Raw genomic sequence first — 17526 nt, forward strand, 5'->3', positions numbered from 1 at the left:
CCCTGCCCTGCCCTGCCCTAATATCCTTCAGCATTCGAGCGAATGTTAAATGTGGACATATACAGAAGGTCCAAGCGGAGGATCGTACCAGAAAGTAATATATTAAAATTAAGTAGTACTAAATCATACTTTGTAATAAAAAAAGCTATTTTGCTAATAAAAATGTTATTTTAAATGTTAAATTTCAGTTTATTTCAGTTTTTTTAATGTATCTTTGTTTATTAATGTACTTGTGTTGATTGGTTAGCCAATCACCACCGTCGACACTCGCAGATATACTCAGGCCCGCGCGGTATAGTACGTTTAAATCGTGTTCGTTTGATAACACCCGTGCGGTAACCTAAGTAACCTCGGTGCGGCTTTGTATACCGGTGGGGTTTGACTTCGTACTCGTTTGTCAAGACGGCTCGTCGTAACGCTGGTACCGCCTCGACCCACGCACCCCTGCTAGTGCGTAATTGTAGGTGTTGTCTTGAAATGAAACTGCGGCTTGTTCTTGTTTCTTGCTTCGCCGATTATTCGTGGATCACAGCTCGTTGTCACGGGATAAAGGAAAGAGTCGAGTCTCTACGCGCGTCTGCACCGTGTCACGTCTGAACCGAGACTGCGCGTGTGCACCGTGTCAAGTCTGAACCGCGACTGCCCGTGTGCACCGTGTCAAGTCTGAACCGCGACTGCCTCGAGACTCGCCCGCGCCGAGCTTAAGTACTCCACGAGTATACCGCGACGAGAGCTACGCTTATATACATTTGCGCCGGTATACCGCGTCGAGAGCTGTGACCCTTTTATTCGGCGAAGTATTCTATTTATTTATTTAATATATTGACATTCATAACATATTTCTCACCTAAATCTGTATACATATTTTGTCTAACTTATAACTCTTAACACTCGCACTTAATTTCTATTTATAGAGTTACAATTTTCAAACCAAACTTATAATATATTTATATTTCTATTTATGAGTCGCCAACATTCTCCCCCTCGTGCGAAGCACCGTCGTTCCTGCACGGCGACTCCGCAGGCACCAAGATCAGGATCCTCGACGATGGTCTTCGTAACACTCCCCCTTTGGTTGCGACGTCCACGATTCTGGTTATTCCGTCGGGCCCGGGGTATGTAGTTTCGATGATTCCCCTCGGCCAAGTGCATCGTGGTAGCGTTCGCTTTACGATAAAAACCACGTCGCCTGGTTGCAGCTGCTCGCCTTTCTGTAGTCTAGTCGTTTTCCTGGGCAGTAGTTTGGGCAAGTACTCCCGTAGCAATCTCTTCCGAAAGTGATCCGAGAGTTGATGGACGGACTTCAAATCTTTTCTGCCTACCAGCTTTGCATCAGGAAAATGTAGTATGCGCGCAGCTCCACTGGATCGTCCAATGAGAATGTAGTTTGGTTTTAGCGTCTCCTTTTTCGAATTCTCAGCTAGGTTTGTGATTGGTGAATTGTCTATGTGTTCTGTCCCCAACAAGGTTGCTTGCATTTCAAGTCTCGGCGTAGATATTGATTTCCGAGACTTTACTCTCGACTTGGCATCAACGAGGTTTTCTAAGTATTTTCCATTACCTCCAGTTGCGGCTGCATACGCTGTCTCACTCGCGTCTGCGACAGTATGCAGCTCCCCCTCAGTGCAGAATAGTGACATACATCGCGGCAGCCGATTGTCGTTTATTCTAACGATATGCTCTAGGTAGCTTTTCCGAGCTTCGGCGTCGTCTTCAACGACTCTTACTCTTTTGTTCGACGCCCATCCTCGTAACTCAAAGTGCGCTTTTATGTGGATCAAGCTCACTGGCTGTATAACTCGTTGGTAATCGTCGACACAGTGAAAACTTTGCAAATAGTCATCCATATAGCGATATTGCGCTATTGCTTGCGCTGCTTCTGGATATTTATGTACGAAGGCCTTTGCATTTTTGTTTTTTATATAAATCGTGGCACAAGGTGACGCAGATCCTAAAATCACTGATAACATTCTGTTATCCTTCACTAGCGCTTTCTTGTCTTTTTGCCAAAGGAACCTGAGATTGTTTCTGTCTTCTTCACACATATTCACTCGCGGTAACATTTCTTTTTTATCGACGGCTATCGATAGGAGTCCTTGACGTACTCGCAGTAACACTCCTAATATTGACTGTAGACCGGTTCTGAAGTCCGGTCCGGACAGCAGAATGTCGTTGAGGCTCACTCTGTTGTGATTGGCTGCACCGTCGAAGACAATTCTTAGCTTTTTCTTCACTGGGAAGTGAGGCAGGTACCACTTTTTGTACGATGTGCAGTCGGCTGTTACTTCTTCAGCGTAGTTGCTTTTCAACAGATCTATTTGCGTGCTATATTCATTTTTAAACTTAGCGTCCTTACGCGGATTTTTTTCTATTCCTTGAAATCTGTTGAAGGCCGCTAAGAAATTGTTGGGAAGTTGTACGTCTTTCCTTTTCCACAATAGTTTGACCTCGGATCTGTCATCTTTCAATTGTTGACTATTTCTTTTCAATATCTCTAGTGCTTGCTGTTCTATATTCGTTGACGGCTTCTTCGGCTGAACTCCTAAAGACTCAATATTAAAGTGTTCTCTCACTGGCTGATTTATTTTGTCTTCGACGACTCTTGCATGTGCACATGTGTTTACATAATTGATCGGAGACACACCGTTGCTATCGTAGCCATGGATAACCCACCCTAACTTTGTTCTTGATGCCACCGGCTGCCCTGGCTTTCCACGTCGTATTTGTAGTGAGACAATATGTTCCCAATTGTCTTGGCCAATGAGCAGCTTCGGCGCCTCAGCTTCGTAGCACACGTCCTGCAGTAAACCCCGCAAGTGATGACACTTCTTAAGTCGGGTTTTATCGATGAGTTGTGGGGTTAATTTCAGCTCTTTGATAGTCCTTGCCCGCTTAAGTGTGCTCTTCTCGCATTGTCTTATCCCTTTCACTTTGATATCTACAATCATTGAGTCGTGATTTTTCATTTGCCCGCCGCCGATAGTTTCTATATTTAAGGTTTCGCGAGGACCCTTAATGCCGATGCTAGCAGCCACATTTTCGTCGAGCAGTGTCACCGTTGAGCCTTCATCTAGCAGCGCCAGTACTTTTTTGCTCCCAGTCGGTCCGTAGATCTCCACCTTAAGCATCTTTAAAATAGCTTTCGGAGTACTAATTGTATGGACCGTCACTGTCTTGGTCGCTGCCTCTTCATGACATTGTTCGCTCTCAGATGTCACATGTAATAAGCTGTGATGCCATCTTCGACACAGCTTGCACGGTGGTCTTCGGCATGCTTCTTTCCGATGCTTTCCAACGAGGCACTTGAAGCAAACCTTAAGCCTCTTAACCGTTTCCCATCTATTGTTGGCTGCTGCATTCAGAAATCTTTGGCAGTCTTTGAGCTTATGGTTGCCTTCACAAACTGGGCACTTGATTTCTTCTGGTCTACTCTTTTCAGCTATATTAAAAGTAGCCTGTTTCACCGGTCTTCTCATCGTTGCGCTCGGTCGTACACTTTTGCTCTCTTCAAGTACCGCGAATGCGCCGCATTTATCCGCTTCTGAATTGAGGAAGTTGCTTATTGTTTGAATATCTGAGAACGATTCCTCTTCCCTCGCAGCCGTGTAGTCGTACCATCTGAACCTCAGAATCGCAGGCATCTTCTCTATGATAATTTTCATGATTTCCGGTGAGTACAGGTATTGCGGTTTCTTCAATCCTTTTATGGCGGCCACACTGTTGTTTATTTGGCTTGCGAAAACGCATATTTCGCTGGGATTTTCCGTTGTTCCAGGAAGTGCCTTTAATTTCTCTAGTTCGGCTAGCACCAGTGCGTCGGGTCTACCAAATCTTCGACGTAAAGCGTTAATTACTTCTTCTGGCTTCGCTTCTGAGTACAAGAGGCTCTTAATACTCTCTCTCGCCGTGCCTTTTATCGCTTTACGTAGCCGCGCCATGTTCTGAATGTCCGAGAACATTGGAGATGTATCTTCGTATACGACCCTGAACGCTGTCCATTCGGAGCTGTCCCCTTCAAATATTGGCAGTTCTTGAATGTATTTCGGTTGCGGTGCTACATGGTTCGTCATGACTTCCTTTATTGCGTCGGCTATTGCTCGAATGTCGCTCTTTGTTTCTATTTCTTCTGGCTTTTGTGCCGATGAGCGCATCCAGTTTGCTACCTTTTCTTCATGGTCATCATTGACGTCTTCTACAACGGAGTCTTCCTCTTCCGTTTCCGCTTCTAATCGTAATCTGGCCAGGCGTGCTGCTGCCTGCGCTTCCCGCAGCTCGCAGCGAGCCAACTCTTCTCTGGCCTCGGCTAGTCTTCTTGAGCTGGCTTTTGATACGGTTCTCGATGCGGCCCGACGGGTATAACCCGCTGGTATCAGAGTCAATGCTTGCTCTGATTGGCTGGCTGCGCTCGTCGACGTAGACTGCTCGATCGTTTTCTCTTCGCCTGTGGCCCGGACTTCGGACGAAGTGGCGGAGGTAACAGTCAACGTCGATTCCCCTCGCTGCATCCCGTTCTGTGATCTTGTGACTGGCATTTCCTTCTCGCAATATTCACTTCTTGATGACAACCGTTGCAGGATCCGGCTCGAAGGACCACTGTTGATTGGTTAGCCAATCACCACCGTCGACACTCGCAGATATACTCAGGCCCGCGCGGTATAGTACGTTTAAATCGTGTTCGTTTGATAACACCCGTGCGGTAACCTAAGTAACCTCGGTGCGGCTTTGTATACCGGTGGGGTTTGACTTCGTACTCGTTTGTCAAGACGGCTCGTCGTAACGCTGGTACCGCCTCGACCCACGCACCCCTGCTAGTGCGTAATTGTAGGTGTTGTCTTGAAATGAAACTGCGGCTTGTTCTTGTTTCTTGCTTCGCCGATTATTCGTGGATCACAGCTCGTTGTCACGGGATAAAGGAAAGAGTCGAGTCTCTACGCGCGTCTGCACCGTGTCACGTCTGAACCGAGACTGCGCGTGTGCACCGTGTCAAGTCTGAACCGCGACTGCCCGTGTGCACCGTGTCAAGTCTGAACCGCGACTGCCTCGAGACTCGCCCGCGCCGAGCTTAAGTACTCCACGAGTATACCGCGACGAGAGCTACGCTTATATACATTTGCGCCGGTATACCGCGTCGAGAGCTGTGACCCTTTTATTCGGCGAAGTATTCTATTTATTTATTTAATATATTGACATTCATAACATATTTCTCACCTAAATCTGTATACATATTTTGTCTAACTTATAACTCTTAACACTCGCACTTAATTTCTATTTATAGAGTTACAATTTTCAAACCAAACTTATAATATATTTATATTTCTATTTATGAGTCGCCAACAACTTGCTTGTTTTATGTTTTTTATACATACAATATTGTTTATCTATGTAATCTATTTTGGCTTTCTGTATTGTTTCAGTGTCTTATAATACGTATAAGTATAAGCTGTTAGATTACTTATAATTAAATAAGTAAATAATTGATATATATACGCACATACCTTACTTAATGCAACAATATAGTCAGGAAATTAGCGAAGTAAAATGTGTATATACATAAAAATATAATGTGATGATATCATAATAATCCAGTTGCACTCAGCACTAACAGCGTACTCAGAGTGTCAATCAGTGTCGGTACTGCGCTAAGTACGGCTTGCGTATGTTAAATTCTATACGATTTTGACAACTCTGAGTACGCGTACGATACACCGGTTTCGACTTAATGTTTTCTAGTACCGTACGAGCAAATGCTAATTGCGTACAAAAGTTCGATAAAGCCGCCTTTTTATCGATCCTTACTCTGTAACTTCCAATAGTGACACCGCCACCAATTTCGAGGATTTTGTATGTATTTAAATTCGATGTAGTTCTCTCAATAACCGCAGCGCTGATGTGGCAGCACGGTCGCGCGGTACAAAATATTAAGATCGGGATGGCTGTTGGAGTTTACACAGTATGGGCTGTCATAAGAATGGACCCAGGGTAACCACTTGGTAACGCTTATTTATTACGATGAATGTAGAATTAGCTCAATATATCTACAGACAATTGTGATTTCAGGATATTGAAGGGGCTCGCTCGCTTGAAGCTCGCTCTACAATAAGTGGTGTTACAGGTGTGGACTGTTTTCACGACATAAGTCCTCAGTGCTGAGACGGGAAAGCAGCATACTGGTGGTAATAGTGGGATGGCTTGATTTACCTGAAACGGGTTGCAATTGCATGTGGAAGGAAAAAAATACTGTGTGGTTTTGTAGCGGGTGTATTTTTTTATATTTTTCTGAATGACTTAAAACTAACCTAGTAAATATATCATGATTGATTAGTAATATAGTATAAATAATTGTTGGTTATGCACAAATATTTAAATATTTTATACGCATATCTCTCCTTCAACTGCTGTAATAAACTGTGTTTTACACGCATATGTCTCCTTACCTGCAAACAACAGTACATTTCGAATGTATATATTCATCGTTATAGTATTATTATCATTGCACTTCTCCAAGGGATATATATGTAACCATTACGTGTTAAGGCACCCGTGTAAACTAAGACCAATATTAAACCTACACTACCATTATATAAGACATCTATGTACATCTAACATCCCTCTTTCAACGTCTTGATTTACATCAGTCACGTCGATTCGAGTATTACTTAATCTCAATTGAAATTCAAAAGACATCGCAACGAATCAATTACGGCGGAGTATTGAATACCCTCTTGATAGAAATGTTGAATTTGCGTGAATTGGAATGCGCCAATACGCGTACTTGTCTTGAATAAAACCTCTTTGAATTTATGTATGACAGCTGTCAGTACAAATATTTAACTGAAACTTTTTGATTTTTAATGTTTATGAGTAAGTGAGATAAGCAGTTCTGTTTGACGTTAAAAATTGGATAGGTTTTGGAAAAAACTATCACTGAAACTTATGAAACCTTAAGGTGTGATTTTTTTATAGGATAAAGGAGCATACGGATTGCCCGAAAAGGGCACTCATCACAACCCATGGATGCCCATTTTAGTTGCTGCATTGCCGGCCTTTGAGGTAGGAATATACTCTGTCTTTAAACAATAGGAGGTCGTATCCTCTCCCAATCTCCCAGGAAAGTTTCCACAGGAATCGACTCCAGCGGAGCGTGGAAGACATCTTGCCATCGAGGTACGTATGTATGTACGACCCATTGGCTTTCATATTTAAATAAAAATCCATCAGTGCACAGCCGAGATTCAAATGCTCGATCTTAGAGTTGAATATCACTTTTAAAATATGCTAATACTGCTTATATACATTGTAAAATATAAATAAAAATGGCGTACCTAGCAGCCTGGAAATGATGTTGATTTAACACGTAGCAGCGGAGTGCTATTATGTAAATATCGAGATTACGATGTCTCGGCAACGGGATATTTTAATGGCTTCGGCTCCTTGATGCGATTGGACCGGGCGCGTAACTCAATACGCATCTTGGACGCCCTGAGAGAACGCTAGTGATGTTAGTTTATCGATATTCCAAACGTAGAAGATGTGAAAAACACATATTCTTTATTCGTAAAGTATTATGTATTAAAAAGTATTATTTGTGTATATAAATATATATTGAATATTATTTATTAAAAAGAAAATTATTACTATATTTAAAATTATATTTGTTTATATTTCGCAGTTTTCCCAAAGGGTAGGCAGAGATCACAGATCTCTTTAAAACGTCCTGACATACCTCTCTCGCTTCATCTTAACTCTCCAATCTGATCGCACCATCCAAGTTTGCCTTATAAAACTTACTTATTAACCGCTTCTCATTTATCCATTCTAGACTTCTAGGCTACTGACCGTTCCCTTACATATCCTTCCGTCCTCTTAACCCACACTGCTAAGCTACACTATTAATATTCCTGTCAGGTAATGCTACACACTTCCTAACGCTCTCATTTCCACCCAATTTTACAGCAAAAAATGTATTACAATCATAAGTTCTGATATTATTTATGTGTATTTGTGTGTGATTTGTAATAACACATTTTAAAAGTTCAAGTTGTTTTAAAATTAAATTAAATTCCGCAGTACTATACGTTTAGCGTAATTGCATCATTTATATCAAAGTGAAAAGTGTTTTAGTTCCACCGAGATTTGAACTCGGAAACGTCGATAAAAAGTACATCACTACACTCTCGAAAACTCTAAACGGATTCACCGTCTCAACTAAGCGACAGTTTTAAAGTAACTCCTCCCCTAACTCGATTCTGATGCTGGAATGGTTCTATCTTTATGTAAATGTCGCCAAGATAAGTTTTCCAAATGTAAATTACTTTGTCTTCGTATTCGTGTATCGATAGGGGTAGCTCGGGAATTTCATTTTACTTCGCGTGACGCGCTTTTTAATGCGATCTGTTTGGAATATTTACGAATGGGTACGTGTGAGCTTCTTTGAAGCTTTTGAAGTCAAAGCCCAATTTTCGATTATTTTAGTCTATGTATTTCTTATTTTTATAGTTTTACGTACCAATTTCTATTTATTGATAATATATTATATATGTCGCAATAAGTAGTTAAATCAGAGTGTTAATTTAATCGATATTAATTTTAAATATCGATATTCAATCAAGTCGCTAAAGTTCCGTCAGACAAGAAACTGAACGTAACGTTATACGAGTTTCCTCCTTTTTAACTTTCCTAGGCAACAAGACTAACCTAACCAGCTGCCAACTGAAGTATTTCCGAACCAATTCGACTTAGGGTCCTTCAAGAAAAGAGCGTACCAATTCTTAAAAGGCCGGCAACGCACTCGCGAGCCCTCTGGCATTGAGGGTGTCCATGGGCGGCGGTATCACTTAACATCATGTGAGCCTCCTGCCCGTTTGCCCCCTGTTCTATATAAAAAAAAAACCTAACAATTTACAATAAAACATGGAATTTCCAAGTTCTTCACGATCACACCGAAACAATCATGGCGGAGTTGACGACATGTTTACAATTTCACCAAAGACCACAATTTGAAACAAAAATTTTAAGCAATCAGCTGTTGTCCTGACCGCCATCTTGTTTTACATTATTAATTCACACGCTAGCTTTCGGTCAGACAGATAGGTTTTTATTTATCCCTTTTTAATTATTATAATTATGTAGATTAAGGTGTTAATAAGTTACATAACAATGTGAATATTTTTTTGCATGGAAGAAATCGTTGTTAGCGAAAAGGCCTAAGTAATCTGCTTTTTATATGTATGTTTTTGTATAATCAAACGAAGTGTGGATAAATACAATATTTATCTCATTTTCTCTTTTATTTATTAATGATTTTATTAAAGCCTAATAGAAGTTCTAATCGTAATTTAAAACTAATGTGTTCAATTTAATATACGGAAACCAAACTTAAAAATAGGCACTAAGTAGTTTGTAAAACCTAGTACCTTCCTTTCACTTCAACCCAAGTGCACTCATATTTGGCAAAAGATCACGTCGCCAAGCTTTTACCGTGTACAAATGGGTGCAGGCATTTCTATGTACCAATCTTACCTATATACTCTAATTCCCGCCTTATGTCTTAGCAGTAAAGCCTATATTCCGATAGAGACAAGCGAACCTCTGCTAAGAAGACATGGATGTTATTTTGAGTGGAATAAGAATTTCTATAACATTGTAATGTTTGGAAATTTTTACTCGAAACAATTGATTTTAGACTTTATAATATGTAGTTACAGTTGATTTTCCAGTGTAGCGTTTAAAGTACCGAAATTGGCGACAGGGTGAACTCTGAATAAATTTGACGGCGCCACAAACGTTGTGGAAGGGTTCGTATTGGAAAGTGATAGTGCGTTGAAATTGGTCGCGACTGCTAGATTAAAGCATTCAAATCGAATTGAGTTTCGTATGATTGTATGGGTTTGATGTATTGGGTTTTTGCCGTCACACTTATTGTTGTCTTGAATTATTTCTTAACCTGTATCATGACTCATTTGCATTGCGTTCTTTTCAAGTGATATATTACAATATCATTTGATCAAATACAAAGATATGTGGGTAGTTTATATCCATTTATATTAAATACGTGAAGAAGTGGACGGAGCTGCGAATAGATCTTTTGTTGACTGTATGATTTTTTTATAGTCTTATGTAAAATCTATAGTTAAAATAGTTGTATAGATGAGCATCATATACCTACATAATAATATCGTTATCTGCTGCATTGTTATTTTATAACTCCATGCCATTTTATTTTAGTATAGTAGTTTTTTGTCCTACATGGTCTTATCCAATCCGTGTAAATAAAACATTATTAAAACCATTTCAAATGAGTAGAAGTTTCGTGCCCATCCTTCTCCATATGAACCTAAAAACTACTACTTAAAAAAATCGGAGTCTTCCCGCTTCTCCAAGTACTTCTTGACATCTCTCTTTTTGTGGTAGAAAAGATCAATGTCTTGACAATGGTCGTCAAAGTCAAAGTTCGACAAAACCCTAAACATTGGAGAATTACGCAGGTAATTCGACTTCGTGCGAGGCACTTTTTAATGTATTAACTTGTAATTTTATCTATCTTTTTTAATAGGCCTAATTAAACTAATTTGACTTTGCACAAAGGTTTGTCCACAGTCCTACGTGTTATGTGAAATGTGTCCTATTGGAACCCCTGTCAACGAGATGCCTATTTAAGCGCCGCTTAAATGAAACCATATTGTGCTGTCTAGGAAAGATGGAAGGGGGAAGAAGTTTCAATCCTTTGCTGTTTTTATAAGAATTGATGTCAACAACGAAGAGGTGAAACTCCTACATGCTGATATATATTATACATTAAATCCAACAGCGGATTTTTAATAGAACAACATCTTGCAGGAGGCTCATTTGATACCCCCGCCCTGAAATTTCTCAAGCCATCATTATCAGCCATATACAGGCATATATAAACTAGTGTGAAAATGTTTATTTAAAATTAAAAGTTTTTTTATTTAAGTAATATTAATCTTCTATGTTTGTTCAAAACTAATAATCTAAAAACTCATTTTACAGAAGCACATGCCATGAAAAATCTAATCGCCTTCCCATTGAAAGCAGTACTAACTACCTTTAGTAGACCAAAACGTTTCCATCAAGTTTTGAACTCGGATCGCTGGATTCAAAGTCCAGAGGGCTAACCCAAACCTAATACAAGGCTAATAACACCATGGAACAGATGACTAATAAAAAGAAAGTATGTACCTACAAGTGTCACAATATTTAACTTATAAGAAGTTTCAATTCGTTCGAAAATAGATAATGCCAGAGAAGTTAATAGTAATACACTGTAATGTAATAAATACACAGCCATACCTACCTCATCTAATTTCCCTATATACATATATATATAACTTTTTTGTTAATATTTCTACCTGTTATATCTAATAAGAATTGCTTTTTTATCACAATGTTTCACTACTTTTTTAGACCTTCTGGCGATCTGAAGTTGTGGAAACCTGATGACCTGTAACACAGGTCTTGCTCTTACCTTAAACAGGCATCAGTCTCTCACAAACAAGCATGTTCCTCCATAGAAGAATATTTATTTATAATAATAAATACCTGTAGCCTGTTTATGTATGAAGTTAGAAAATACCTAAATAAAGATTATTATAATTAATCACAAGCGTAAATTAAAAATGTATAATTGATTTGGAAATAACAAAACTTTCACTAAAATTAATTATTTAATAAAGATTATTAACAAAATAACAAATTATATCAAATCCTTTTTTTAAATATTCAAATAATTTTCCATTTAATTAATACTCGAGATACATTTTAGTACTTAGCTGCTGATTTTTCTTTGGCATTTCTCGGCAAAATTAACTTTCCGTCGATTAACTATTGCATTGTTTTATTAGATGTTCTTAGAAAGCTTGCTTTTGAATGAGACAGGCCTGACGGATTTTCTCGAAATGGTCTACAACTTATCAATTTCTTCACATTCATAATTTTCTAATATAAAAAAAAACCTAAATTTATATTTAAACGTAAATTAGGTCCGAAAATCCTAGCAAATGAGCGCGCTTGTGCAATATCTGTGGCACAGATTAAGTGTTTGTACAATGATTCGTGGAACCTCTTTGGTAAGGCCAAACAATAAAATTTTACTTTCTTTGGTAAGTTTCTTGGACTTTATTTACCTTTGTAACGAAGTACAATGTTTGTAAATAGGTAGAGCTGCTTTGGTACTTACAGCATCGCTTTTAACCTTCACCTTACGATATGAAATACGCAAAAAAAATCTAGAATTTTTCTTATGAAATGATTATATTCCAAATTTACTTGGAAGTTCGAAATTTGATATTGAGGTTAATATATGAAATAATGAAAAAAGTTCTCCATTACATTTGTTCGTAAAAAATAGAATGAAACAGACAAATCTATTGGATTTATTACTTTCTATTAATAAATCATCGGTTCCATGGTGTAATGGTTAGCACTCTGGACTTTGAATCCAGCGATCCGAGTTCAAATCTCGGTGGAACCTGATTTTTGAAATATTATGTTAATTTGATGTAGTAGTAAATGGTTTGAACAAAATTTGCTATTCAAAATTGTATCCAGTCCATACCGAACCAATTTGTATTGATATATTTTATTTCTGCAGGTTTCCTTTTTTAAATAACTTGTTAATTCTTATATAATTATTAACTTTGAATTATAAATGTGTTTTGTAAATTGTAAATATATAATATATAATGTATATACAACTAAATAATACAATTTTGTTAAGTTACAAACATCACAGTGAAACTATTATCATCCGAACGCACGAAATGTCACAAAATTAAACAATTATAAAAAAATATTTATAAACGAATAAAATATAAAATCAGTTTACTAAACTTAAACCTAAAAAAATAAAAACTTATTCTAAAAAAAAGCAGGTTCCACCGAGATTTGAACTCGGATCGCTGGATTCAAAGTCCAGAGTGCTAACCATTACACCATGGAACCGTATGAATGAGTATCGAATTAGGAGTATCATTGCTATTTTTATAGGACGTCGTCAGGTCATGAACCCAAGGTTAGTGAAAGGAAGACGTATCTTATGTCAATGTGTTATGCGAGTAAACGAAAAATATCAACAACGTTTGTTCTCCTTTGCTTCATATTTGAATAATATTTAGGATACGTCAATCAAACAGTTGTGTTTAACAATTTATTAAATACATACTGACTATAAAAAAAAAGTTGGCGTAAAAAAATTGTATTTGCAATCAGTTGTGCCTGTGATTGTATAACCAGGGGCATTGTTAATTATTTTCCAGAGCGTTACGTCATCTGATCGTCTCAAATATCTCTGTTTATTTTACTTGAAACTGGCATAAGGTTTAAACTGTTGCCATAAAAAATAAAATATCTGCTCACCCTGAAAAATGTGTTGGTAAAACTGGATAGATTTTTGGAAAGTTCTCCTCTAGAAGGTTAAATTAAGGAGCAACGGAATTTGTCAATTTTTACTATCAATCAGTAACATAGAAAAAGGCATTTTTTACACAGATAATAATGCCTTTGCTATTATTAAGAATTCAAAAAGTAATAATTTTTTTAAAGAACAGGGTGCAAACGGGCATAAGTGAGGAGCTCTGATGTTAACTGATCCCGACGCCCATGGACACTCTCAATGCAAGAAGGCTCGCTACTGCCGGCCCTTGAAGAATTGGTACGATCTTTTCTTGAAGGACCCTAATCGATTTGGCTCGGATATATTTATTCACACTTCGTTGCAGTACATATAATACTAATAAATGAAACGCAAATAACACAATACATAAAAATTACAAGGGATGCAACGGGTAGCCTTATCTCTAATAAACGGTTCCACATAGCGGTAATGCTCACGTGTGGAAATATATATTTAAGATACATATAATTTAAGAATTTGGTTGAATAAATCAGGAAATATTTGTTCTATTAGGATTGTAATCACAAGTCTGCGGTGGACGTGCAAGTGACGTGCAAAACCGTGCGCACACATAGAGAACATCAAAAAATAATTATAAAAACCGAAATCCAGTAAATCTCAATCTCTAGAGGCCACGCAATCATCGTCTGCTCAATTATTCACAATACTGATTGTGTCCGAGACGCACGTGGAAGCCCCTGCATTATATATGAGTGGCCATCCCGATGCCGCCAGGGACGGACTATATCTCTATTATTACTTTTACTGCGGGCGATTGAAAAGAGCGGCGGAAAGTTTCTTGCCAGTACTTCTTACCCGCTCTACGCCCTTGACTTGTGAACTGGTTGTAAATGTAAATTTACAATTAATTTAATTTGTTTTTTTTTGACGTTCATAAGTGTACGTGTTTACCTATATGAATAAAGATTTTTTGAGTTTGAGGTAAATGTGTTTGTTTTGTAATTGTTTGCATTTCTATCTAAATAAAACAACTGATTATTAAGATAGATAATTGACTATCGATTATTCTAGACTAGGCATTTGATAAAGAATAGGTAACTGAAGTATTGATGTCATTCATAACAATAAAAAGTAGCCTGTATTCGAGTGCTACAGAATCAGGATTTACAAGTCCATGTCATTTTGTTTAATATTAGAACACGACCTCCTCCAAATTCTTTACAAGTCTCACATCCTTGGCACCATTTTCCGATCCTTCCCTGCTATCCCTTTTATTCCATCTGCTATACATTACCCACCTAATAAAAAAAGCTTTTTATTCACATTTTACAATTTTACCTGTTATTCTAATGATTTATGTCTAGCACCAGCTCCTCATCCACTTGACAAGTGGAAAGGACTCCTTCTACTCTACTCCATTAGATTTTAGATAAACTTAACTAATACATATCTAAAGGTATACTCAATACGAATTAATTCTGTGAATACGGCGAATAATATTATGTTATATGGTCACGAGTCTGTCCACAGAAACTATAAAAACCAGTTTGAATTTCGGTTTGTTTTGACACAGATACTATACTTAAAACAAGTTGAGCAACAAGTCAAATTGGAGTGAAGATATAACATGTAATTAATATTAACAATATACTCTCATGTTACACAACTGTGTCAATATGAAGTTGGGCAAGTTTTTGGTTTAATACTTTTCCTTGTCTCTATTAGCGGTTCCATGGTGTAATGGTTAGCACTCTGGACTTTGAATCCAGCGATCCGAGTTCAAATCTCGGTGGAACCTTTATTTTAATTATTTTAAAATTAATTGAATAATGATCCTATCACAGATTACTGCACAAAGAGAATATGAATGATAATTTGTCGTGAATTCGTCCCTGTGATGCGTGATAACAGGCGTTTAGCGTGAAGGCCCAAGAGACAAAAGGTCCAGCTTTATTTCCAAATCTATTTTTGTGTCTTACACAGAGAAGCTGTAATCAAATAGTTTACTATGTGATAGAATATTATATGAGAGAGGCTTTGGACTATAAAATCTTTAATCTTTTCGTGACTCATGTTTTGGCATAAAAAGAAATTCTTTTATATGTTTATGATCTACTCTTGTATATATGTATATTAGTAGGAGATCCAACCCTAAATCGTCCTGCACCGAGGTGATTAATGAACGAAACATATTTTAAATGAAATTTACAATATTAAAAAATAAATAAACAATGGGTTCGCTGAAAAAATCCTGGACAGGCTGTATTAAATTATTAATTAAAAAATGATTTTTTATTGAAAATTGTACTGATGAGATTAATAAGAAAATCTTATACCAGCTGAAAGTATGAGACTTGCAGAATGTGCTATTGTTAGGTTCTTTAATTTTTTCCTGGACGGACACAAGGTTCACAGGTATACACAGGTATATTAATAGTAGGTTTTTACACTGAAATGATTAATCAATAAATTTTATATCAATGTGAGCGCTGTTTTATTGCAAACACGTTGATATAAGGTTCACTGCAAAAATGTTGGTCCTAAGTGCGGTTCGCGAATTTTGAAAATTTGAATTTTAGTCCGGCTGGGAACGGCCGACAAAGAAGTCCGATCTGAGTATCTCATGGGACAGAAAAAGATGCAACAATAATGCACGGATGTTATCAAGCGTGTTCGTTTGATTTTTTTTTGAATGGAATCGGCACGGGTGTTATCAAACGAACAAGCTTCCGTCCTGCACTTCAGGCGATTGACCCCCCCGCGACGGCCCAAGCCGAGGTTCGAGTCTCACAGGAGACGCTCTTGCGCGAGTCGCGGGAACCCCACCCATTCAGGCTGAGCTAAGCTCGCCAAACAGCCCGTGCTGAGCTGTAAAGGCCCTTAAGGCCATCAGCGAGATTCCATTCAAAAAAAAAAATCAAACGAACACGCTTGATAACACCCGTGCATTATTGTTGCATCTTTTTCTGTCCCATGAGATACTCAGCTCGGACTTCTTTGTCGGCCTGTTCCCAGCCGGACTAAAATTCAAATTTTCAAAATTCGCGAACCGCACTTAGGACCAACATTTTTGCAGTGAACCTTATATCAACGTGTTTGCAATAAAACAGCGCTCACATTGATATAAAATTTATTGATTAATCATTTCAGTGTAAAAACCCACTATTAATATACCTGTGTATACCTGTGAACCTTGTGTCCGTCCAGGAAAAAAATAAAGAACCTAACAATAGCACATTCTGCAAGTCTCATACTTTCAGCTGGTATAAGATTTTCTTATTAATCTCATCAGTACAATTTTCAATAAAAAATCATTTTTTAATTAATAATTTAATACAGCCTGTCCAGGATGTTTTCAGCGAACCCATTGTTTATTTATTTTTTAATATTGTAAATTTCATTTAAAATATGTTTCGTTCATTAATCACCTCGGTGCAGGACGATTTAGGGCTGGATCTTAGACCATATGTGAGTAACAAATCTGACAATGATCTGGACTGAAATGAACTGGCCAGTTGGAAACATTGCTAATGAAAACGTTTTTTGAATTTTAGAACTCTTTGGTAACCTAATGTAGTACATCCATTCATTTGTCTAGGTTTTTGCGAATTGGCGGCAAATCTAAACATCTTGTTACACGTGAAAATGAACCCAAAACGAGGAAACTGTCGTTTAATGATCTATCATGACTTTCGTTGTGGCCTTACTCAAAAAAAAAGCGATTAGCATCTCAAAAAAAGCGATACTGCGATTAGCATTTCTTAATTAATCCCCATCTCGTGCCACTATTTACAATTAATTGGTGTATTGAGTTTAAGCTTGGACGTAGCAATCTCAATGATGATCCGCTTGAAAGACGGCCTTTAATAGCGCCTACTGAAGATAACATCAGTGCTGTGCGAGTGACGCATCATGAGAGAGTGATGGAATATGAGAGAGTGACTTATTAGCAGATACGGGCAAGCCTAGGCATTGGTATGAGTCGAGGTCAAAAATTAATACACGAACTCCGCCATACAGTCCTGTGCTGCGACTTTCATTTATTCCCAAGAACTAAAGATAAAATTCGAGGTATTCGATTCTGAAGATGCGGAGAAAGCGTACGAAAATACCATAGGAGAGACCCCTTAGAAAGCATGGGCTCACTGCTTTTC

The 17526-nt window shown here is 38.0% G+C and overlaps 3 non-coding genes across 3 annotated transcripts; 2 read left to right on the forward strand and 1 right to left on the reverse strand.

The window, feature by feature from the left end:
• Positions 1 to 12418: 12418 nt before the first annotated feature.
• Trnaq-uug lies at positions 12419 to 12490 on the forward strand. Its single transcript has one exon. It is a non-coding gene; the product is annotated as a tRNA-Gln (tRNA).
• Positions 12491 to 12888: 398 nt separating this feature from the next.
• On the reverse strand, positions 12889 to 12960 carry Trnaq-uug. Its single transcript has one exon. It is a non-coding gene; the product is annotated as a tRNA-Gln (tRNA).
• A 2138-nt stretch (positions 12961 to 15098) lies between these two features.
• On the forward strand, positions 15099 to 15170 carry Trnaq-uug. Its single transcript has one exon. It is a non-coding gene; the product is annotated as a tRNA-Gln (tRNA).
• The last annotated feature ends 2356 nt before the right edge of the window (positions 15171 to 17526 follow it).

The sequence above is a fragment of the Pieris rapae genome, chromosome 10 (assembly GCF_905147795.1).
Source record: "Pieris rapae chromosome 10, ilPieRapa1.1, whole genome shotgun sequence".
NCBI classification, from domain to species: Eukaryota; Metazoa; Arthropoda; class Insecta; order Lepidoptera; family Pieridae; genus Pieris; species Pieris rapae.